At 54.0% G+C, this 9,191-nt stretch overlaps 1 protein-coding gene across 2 annotated transcripts in view; it reads right to left on the minus strand.

Annotated features, from left to right (window-relative positions):
* LOC126531754 (ATP-binding cassette sub-family G member 1-like) overlaps window positions 1–9,191 on the minus strand; it is a 221,589-nt gene that overhangs the window by 186,976 nt on the left and 25,422 nt on the right. The gene's annotated exons all lie outside the window — the stretch shown is intronic.

The following is a 9,191-nucleotide window of genomic DNA, read 5'->3' on the forward strand; positions in this document are numbered from 1 at the left end:
GCTGTCCACCACGCCAGCCGGCAGGCGTATCCTCGAGGAGGTCGGACTCGCACCAACCAAGAACTTGGCTGAAGACACCCAAATCCCCAGAGAAATAGGGGAGAAGATCGTGGTCGCCCCTTTGCCCCGCAACGTTCATCCCGTTCACAACGCAGGTCGTCGCAAGGCAAGAGCACTTAATATACTAAAGCAAATAAACAAAGACAAAATCACAGCAAGCTTCGTGGACGCAGCTGCATACCGAGACGGCAAGGCTTTTGCGGTTTCCGTCATTGACACGCTGGGCAAAGTCATCAACTGTGCTTCCGTCCGGACGACGAACCCAGAGGTGGCCGAGCAAGTGGCCATTGCACTCGCCATGCAAGACGGTCGGAGAGACAGGGTGTATAGCGATTCGAAAGCCGCCATCAGGGCATTCCAGAAAGGCCGGGTAGCCCGGCAGGTAGTTCACATTCTGAAAGGCGCCAAACAGGGCAACACCTCCATGCACTCGATCCTTTGGTTCCCTGCACATGTCGGGGCGATTGAGGGGGTTCCTCTGAACCTCAACGAGTCTGCCCACGAGGCTGCGCGTGGCTTTACCGACCGCGCTGCCCTCGGATCGGGCGACTCTCTCCCCGGACACAGAGACGCTCCTCTCACACACAACGAAATCACGAAATTCTTTTACTTAGAGAGAAGGGTTTTCCCCCCGCCTCACTCCAAGCTAAGCAGGCCGCAGGCGGTCACACTAAGACTTCTACAAACGAACTCGTACCCAAATCCGGCGTCCCTTAATAGCATATATCCAGAGATTTATCCAAATTGTTCTTGCGTGGCCTGTGGTGAGGTAGCTACGTTGCCTCATATGCTCTGGGAGTGCGGGTCGCTGGGCCCGACGTTCACCAAGGAAGAGTGGGACGCGCTCCTGCGAAGTCCTGTCTTTGAGGATCAAATCCTGGCCGTCCAGCGCGCCCGCGATCGGGCCGGCAGACTAGATCTGTCAGTCCCGTCGTGGGATTAGCCGGGTGCGCGTTTTATCGCGCTTTGCTGGACCAAATAAAAGTTTATTCACTCACTCACTCACTCATCTCCTAGAGGCAAGGCGGATGCAAAAGAAAATTCAACGTCGCATCGATGCACTACAATATGAAAGATGGAAACGTTTCTGTGAGTCGTTGGATCCACGTCAGCGATTATCTCAGATATGGAGAACCGTTCGTGGGCTTCGCGTATCACCGCAACAGCGTGTTCCTTTCAAATCCCTCGCTTTGCACCGAGGTCGCAGCGAAATTGACATTGCTGAAGAATTTTGTTCAAGACTTGCCAGCTTGCAGTTCCAACGCGCAATTACACCATGTGCCACTCCTGTGCCACGGGATTCCCGCATGGATGTAATTTTTTCGCTGGAGGAGCTTGAAGCGGCACTGGCGACTTGCAGGCGCTCTTCGTCACCTGGCCCGGACGGGGTTACCTATGCGGCGCTCGCCATTCTTGGGCAGAAAGCACGACTCATGCTGCTAAACCATTACAACGAGTCTCGGCGCAACGGTTTGGTTCCACGTGAATGGAAATGCAGCCGCTTGGTTCCACTTCTCAAACCTGGTAAATCACCGTTAAACTTGTCATCGTACCGCCCCATCGCTCTGGCCAGCTGCATAGGGAAAATAATGGAAAGAATGATTTTGACGCGCATGGAATGGTACCTGGAAAATTACAACGTGTACTTAGATGCTATGTCTGGCTTCCGGCGTGGGCGCTCATCCATAGATAATGTCATCGATTTGGTTACGTTTGTTCAGCATCAAAAACGTCTGAAACGACTCACTGCTTCATTATTCCTAGACATAAAAGGCGCCTATGATAATATAGCACATTATGCCATTATAGATGCTCTGACTGAAGCCGGAATTTGTGGCCGCACTTTTAAGTGGCTGTGCAGTTATTTGACCGACAGGCATTTCTTCGTGATGACCGAGGATGGTGCCACGACTCAACACCAAACGTGCCGTGGAGTACCGCAAGGCGGAGTGTTGAGCCCGGCGCTATTCAACCTAGTGCTCGTCGGCCTAGTCCGATGCTTGCCCAGCACAGTTCAGGTATCAATATATGCCGACGATATCTGCATTGGGGCGTCTGCTGTAACACGACTGCAGGTACGAGCACGGCTACAAAAGGCAGCTACGCTAACATCAATGTACTTCCGAAAACAGAACTTAGAGGTGTCTTCAGAGAAATGCTGCCTTGTTACATTCACTCGGAAGGAAATGAAGCGTTACACTGTAAAGGTCAATGGGCAAGCAGTAGCAAATGCACGGAAACACCGCTTTTTAGGGGTAATTATTGACCGCGACCTATCATGGAGCCCACACGTTTCATACCTAAAGAAGAGGTTAATGACAATAATACATCTCCTGAAATTTCTCGGCGGAAAGTCATGGGGCACATCGGTGCGGTCAATGCTGCAGCTTTATAACGCCTTGTTCCTCGGTTACGCAAGATACAGCCTTCCTGTGCTCGGTAACACCTGCAAAACAAACCTGCGTGTACTCCAGGGACTACAAGCTCAAGCCCTAAGGACGTGTCTCGGTCTTCCGAGGTGTGCATCTACAGCGGCAACGATTGTCATAGCTCGAGATCATCAAATATCAACGTACTTGGCAACCGACGCTCTCAGGGCGCATATTCGGCACGTTGCCCGACTACCTTCTCACCATCTTGCCGCTCTACCCGCAGAAAGGCCACACGCAACTTTCAGTCGTATAATTGTTGCCAATCGTACCTCATTGCCTTCGAACTACATGCCTGCAGCAAGACCATCCTCACCTTTATGGTGCCTGCACAGACCTGAAATGCGCCTCACCATCCCAGGAATCATGAAGAAAGTAAACATGCCGTCGTTTGCCCTTAAGCAGGCCACATTCGAACTTTTACATGAGGTGCACAGTGGCCGCGTACACGTTTACATCGATGGTTCAGTCACATCTGCAAGCACAGCTGCCGCTGTGGTGATACCAAGAAGATCCGTCAAAATACAGACGTCACATGTATAAGCAACGACAGCTGCTGAACTAGTAGCCCTGCGTGCGGCTCTTCATTTCATTAAGGAGGAACAATCCCACGCATGGTCAGTCTTCTGTGATTCCAAGGCAGCCCTACAGAGTGTACTCTCAGCACTGCGCCATGGATCACATGAGCAGCTCGTCGCAGAGATCAGAGAAGTCCACCATCGACTAGTTGACGAAGAACACGATGTAATATATCAGTGGTTGCCTAGTCGCTGTGCATACATGGCAATGATCGAACAGACGCAGCTGCCCGATCTGCCCATGACGGCGTAAACTGCGTTGCCATTCCTATTTCGAGAGCCGACGCAGCGAAAAAACTTTTCGCACTTGCGCGTGACCTGACATTAGCCCAATGGAATTCATCCGATTTCACAAGTGCACGCCTCCACGTGGTGGTGACGTTAAGAACACAGTAGCAATACTGTGAAAGGCAAAACTAGACTTTATTGGGCGAACCTGTGCCCACAAAACAGGCTACACTTATAGCACAACGAAAGCGGCGAACACAGTCGGCGATCGTCGAAAATCTGATCAGCGGGTCAAGCGCGTCGGCTTTTATACAGCAGTCATCGAATGTTCCAGACTAATCCTTCGGACCCGCGTGCCTTCCATAAAGTTCTACACCATTCGCGTCACGCGATGTAATCAGATAACTCAAGGTTCTGCGACAACAGACAGCCGGATGGAAGCATCGATAACTTTCCAGAAAATTCGGATACATGCAGGCGCATCCAGCGCTGTGCGATTACATTTGTTAGGCGGCGAAACGTGGTCGCCCGATAAAGATAAGTACACGCGTCAATACCCCCCTCTTAAAAAGCATCGTCCCGATGCTACAAATATAAGAGAGCAAAACACAAAAGGACACTTATTAAACATAAGTAACAAAACAACGAAAAGAAAGTAAGTCCAAAGGTCAGTTACGCGAAGTCCCAAAGTTCATTATCGCTGGTAGTACGGCTTGAGTCGCACAACGTGGACTATTTCGGGTCGGGAGCGGCGCCGCTGTGATAGCGAAATGCCGACTGGCACGACCTCATAGTCCAGTGCCCCAACACGTCGGATGATCTTGTACGGTCCGAAATAGCGACGCAAGAGCTTCTCGCTCAGTCCTCGTCGGCGTATAGGGGTCCAAACCCAAACACGGTCACCGGGCTGGTACTCGACGAAGCGTCGTCGGAGGTTGTAATGTTGGCTGTCGGTACGCTGCTGGTTCTTGATCCGTAGGCGGGCGAGTTGTCGAGCTTCTTCGGCGCGCTGGAGAAAGTTCGCGACGTCAAGGTTCTCTTCGTCCGTGACGTGCGGCAGCATGGCGTCGAGCGTCGTCGTCGGGTTCCTGCCGTAAACCAGCTTAAACGGCGTGATCTGTGTTGTTTCTTGCACCGCCGTGTTGTAAGCGAAGGTTACATACGGCAGGACCGCGTCCCACATCTTGTGCTCGACGTCGACGTACATTGCTAGCATGTCGGCGAGGGTCTTGTTCAGGCGCTCCGTGAGACCATTCGTCTGCGGATGGTAGGCAGTTGTCCTCCTGTGGCTTGTTTGGCTGTACTGCAGAATGGCTTGGGTGAGCTCTGCTGTAAAAGCCGTTCCTCTGTCGGTGATGAGGACATCTGGGGCACCATGTCGCAGCAGGATGTTCTCGACGAAAAATTTCGCCACTTCGGCTGCGCTGCCTTTCGGTAGAGCTTTGGTTTCAGCAAAGCGGGTGAGATAGTCCGTCGCCACGACGATCCACTTATTCCCGGATGTTGACATCGGAAACGGCCCCAACAAATCCATCCCAATCTGCTGGAATGGTCGACGAGGAGGTTCGATCGGCTGTAGTAATCCAGCTGGCCTTGTCGGTGGTGTCTTGCGTCGTTGACAGTCTCGGCATGTCTTGACGTAACGGGCGACGTCGGCGGTCAGACGCGGCCAGTAATATCTTTCCTGTATTCTTGATAGCGTCCGGGAGAATCCGAGGTGCCCAGCGGTTGGATCGTCGTGTAGGGCGTGCAGTATCTCTGGACGCAGCGCTGATGGAACAACAAGAAGGTACCTGGCGCGGACTGGTGAGAAGTTCTTCTTCACGAGCAGGTTCTTTTGTAGTGTGAACGAAGACAACCCGCGCTTAAATGCCCTAGGGACAACGTCGGTGTTCCCTTGCAAATATTCGACGAGGCCTTTTAGCTCCGGGTCTGCTCGTTGCTGTTTAGTGAAGTCTTCCGCGCTTATTATCCCAAGGAAGGCGTCGTTGTCCTCGTCGTCTCGCGGCGGGGGATCGATTGGGGCGCGTGATAAGCAGTCGGCGTCGGAGTGTTTTCTTCCGGACTTGTATACTACCGTGACGTCATATTCTTGTTGAGGCTCCACCGCGCCAGCCGTCCGGAAGGGTCCTTTAAGTTAGCTAGCCAACACAGCGCGTGGTGGTCGCTGACGACTTTGAATGGCCTGCCATAGAGGTAAGGGCGGAATTTAGCTGTAGCCCAAATGATGGCGAGGCATTCCTTTTCAGTCGTAGAATAATTGCTTTCCGCTTTTGACAGCGACCGGCTAGCATAAGCTATCACCTGTTCGACTCCGTTTTTCCTCTGGACTAGGACGGCACCGAGGCCTAGGCTACTGGCGTCAGTGTGGATTTCGGTATCGGCGTCCTCGTCGAAGTGTGCAAGTACCGGCGGCGACTGCATGCGTCGTTTGAGTTCTTGAAATGCCTTGGCCTGCGGCGTTTCCCACTTGAACGCGACATCACATTTGGTTAGATGTGTTAGCGGCTCCGCGATGCGTGAAAAGTCCTTGACAAAGCGCCTATAGTAGGCACACATGCCAAGGAATCTGCGCACTGCCTTCTTGTCGGTTGGCTGCGGGAACTTTGCGATGGCAGCTGTCTTCTGTGGGTCGGGGCGTACTCCTGATTTGCTGATGACGTGGCCTAGGAACAAAAGCTCATCGTAGGCGAAGCGGCACTTTTCCGGCTTCAGAGTGAGCCCTGATGAATTGATGGCTTCTAATACTGTCGCAAGCCGCCTAAGGTGATCGTCGAAATTTGCAGCGAAGACAACGACGTCATCCAAGTAAACAAGACACGTCTGCCACTTCAATCCTGCTAAAACCGTGTCCATCACTCGCTGGAACGTTGCAGGTGCCGAGCACAGTCCAAATGGCATAACCTTGAACTCATAGAGGCCGTCTGGCGTGATGAAGGCGGTCTTTTCGCGATCCCTTTCGTCGACTTCTATTTGCCAGTAGCCAGACTTGAGGTCCATCGATGAGAAGTATTTAGCATTGCAGAGCCGATCCAATGCGTCGTCTATCCGTGGGAGGGGGTATACGTCTTTCTTCGTGATTTTGTTCAGTCGACGATAATCGACGCAGAAACGTAGGGTTCCGTCCTTTTTCTTCACTAAAACAACTGGAGACGCCCACGGGCTTTTCGATGGCTGGATGATGTCGTCGCGCAGCATTTCCTCGACTTGTTGTCTTATAGCTTCGCGTTCTCGCGTCGAAACTCGGTAAGGGCTCTGGCGGAGTGGTCGAGCGCACTCTTCGGTTATTATGCGATGCTTTGCGATTGGTGTTTGTCGAATCCTCGATGACGTCGAAAAGCAGTCTTTGTATCGTCGAAGCAGACTTCTGAGCTGTTGCTGCTTAATCACGGGGAGACTTGGATTTATGTCGAAGTCTGGCTCGGGAACTACGGTCGTCGGGGTAGATACGACAGAATCCGAGAGGACAAACGCATCGCTGGTTTCCTGTATTTCCTCGATGAATGCGATCGTCGTGCCCTTGTTGATGTGCTTGAACTCCTGGCTGAAGTTTGTCAGCAGCACTTTCGTGTTTCCTCCGTGCAGTCGAGCGATCCCTCTTGCGACGCAAATTTCACGGTCGAGTAGTAGACGTTGGTCGCCTTCGATGACGCCTTCTACGTCAGCGGGTGTTTCGGTGCCGACCGAAATAACGATGCTGCAGCGAGGTGGGATGCTCACTTGATCTTCGAGCACACTCAAGGCGTGGTGACTACGAGGGCTCTCCGACGGTATCGCTTGATCTTCCGACAGCGTTACTGACTGCGACTTCAGGTCGATGATTGCGCCGTGTTGGTTCAGGAAGTCCATGCCGAGAATGACGTCTCGTGAACACTGTTGCAGGATAACGAAGGTGGCAGGGTAAGTCCGGTCATGAATGGTAATTCTTGCCGTGCAGATTCCAGTCGGCGTAATGAGGTGTCCACCAGCGGTCCGAATTTGGGGGCCCTCCCATGCAGTCTTAACCTTCCTCAACTGGGCGGCGATGTGTCCACTCATTACGGAGTAATCGGCCCCTGTATCGACTAAGGCAGTGACTGCGTGGCCGTCGAGAAGTACGTCGAGGTCGGTGGTTCTTCGTCTGGCGTTGCAGTTGGGTCTTGGCGTCGGATCACGGCTGCGTCGTGTTGAACTGAAGCTGGAACGTCGCGTCGTCAAGCCATCTTTCGTCGGTGTAGTCTTGGCTTCCTGACTTCGTCGGGACGGCGGCGTGTCGTCATTAGGTCGTCGAGATGGTTTCTTTGTCGTCTTCGTCGGCGGCGGAGGATCTTCGTCAGTTCGACGAACAGCAACCGCACCTCCATCGGTTGCTGCTTTTAGTTTTCCGGATATGGGCTCGCAGAGCGGCCCCGGGCTGGGCCGGTGTATGGTCGGCGCTGCGGCGACAGGTAGCGGCCTGGTGACGGCGAACGGGACGGTCGTCGAGGGCTCCACTGAGTAGCGGCGAGGTAGTCGGCGATGTCACGAGGGCGTTCACCTTCCCTCGGGCGCTGCGCGTTCACGGCGAAGCCTCGCAATCCCAGGTCGCGGTATGGGCATCGGCGGTACACATGGCCGGCTTCGCCGCAGTGGTAGCAGAGCGGGCGGTGGTCAGGAGCGCGCCAAATGTCCGTCTTCCTCGCGTAGGTGCGCTGGGCGACGGGTGGTCGTGCTGGCACGGGCGGCGGCGGACGACGGAATCGCGGCGTGACAGGGCCCTGGCGCGGTCGCGGAGGGGGACCTTGACGGCGTGCGACGGCGGCGTAGGTCATCGCTTGCGGCTCAGGCTGCGGCAATTCAGGGGCTACTCCAAGTTGTTGTTGGAGTTCCTCACGCACGGCGTCGGCAATCGTAGCCACTTGAGGCTGTGTTGATGGGAACAGCTTTTGTAGCTCCTCCCTCACGACAGCTCGGATAGTCTCGCGTAGGTCGTCGGTGGCCAGTGACTGAACTCCGGCGTAGTTTGTCGAGTTCGTGCGGCGGTCGAACTGCCGGTTTCGCATCTCGAGTGTCTTCTCGATGCTGGTGGCCTCGCGAAGAAACTCGTCGACAGTCTTCGGTGGGCTTCGTACCATCCCGGCAAAAAGTTCCTCCTTTACACCACGCATGAGTAGGCGGACTTTCTTTTCCTCGGACATTTCCGGGTCGGCGTGGCGGAATAGGCGGCTCATTTCTTCTGTAAAAATCGCGGTTGTCTCATTTGGTAGTTGCACCCGGGTTTCTAATAGCGCTTGGGCTCGTTCTCGGCGTACAACGCTTGCGAATGTCTGCAAGAAGCCGCTTCGGAATAGCTCCCAGGTCGTCAAGGTGGCTTCTCGGTTCTCGAACCACGTCCTGGCAGCGTCTTCCAATGCGAAGAAGACATGTCGCAGTTTGTCGTCGCTGTTCCACTTGTTAAAAGCAGCGACCCTCTCGTATGTCTCAAGCCAGCTTTCCGGGTCCTCGAACGTTGAACCGCGGAACGTCGGAGGCTCCCTGGGCTGCTGCAGCACGATGGGAGATGCTGGGGCTGCCATTGGGGTGGACTTGGTGGTGATCTTCCTGGTTTCAGGCAAAAGTCCGTGCTCCGGGGGCAGTTGTTGAAGACGGCGGCTTGCTCGATGGTCCGGGACTACGTTGGTGCTGTCTTTGTGGTCCGGGCTTGGATCACGGTTTGTCGGGGGCGTCCGGTACATGAAAGAAAAGCACCTCCACCAGATGTCACGTGGTGGTGACGTTAAGAACACAGTAGCAATACTGTGAAAGGCAAAACTAGACTTTATTGGGCGAACCTGTGCCCACAAAACAGGCTACACTTATAGCACAACGAAAGCGGCGAACACAGTCGGCGATCGTCGAAAATCTGATCAGCGGGTCAAGCGCGTCGGCTTTTATACAG

This window comes from Dermacentor andersoni, chromosome 5 (assembly GCF_023375885.2).
Source record: "Dermacentor andersoni chromosome 5, qqDerAnde1_hic_scaffold, whole genome shotgun sequence".
Classification (NCBI taxonomy): domain Eukaryota; kingdom Metazoa; phylum Arthropoda; class Arachnida; order Ixodida; family Ixodidae; genus Dermacentor; species Dermacentor andersoni.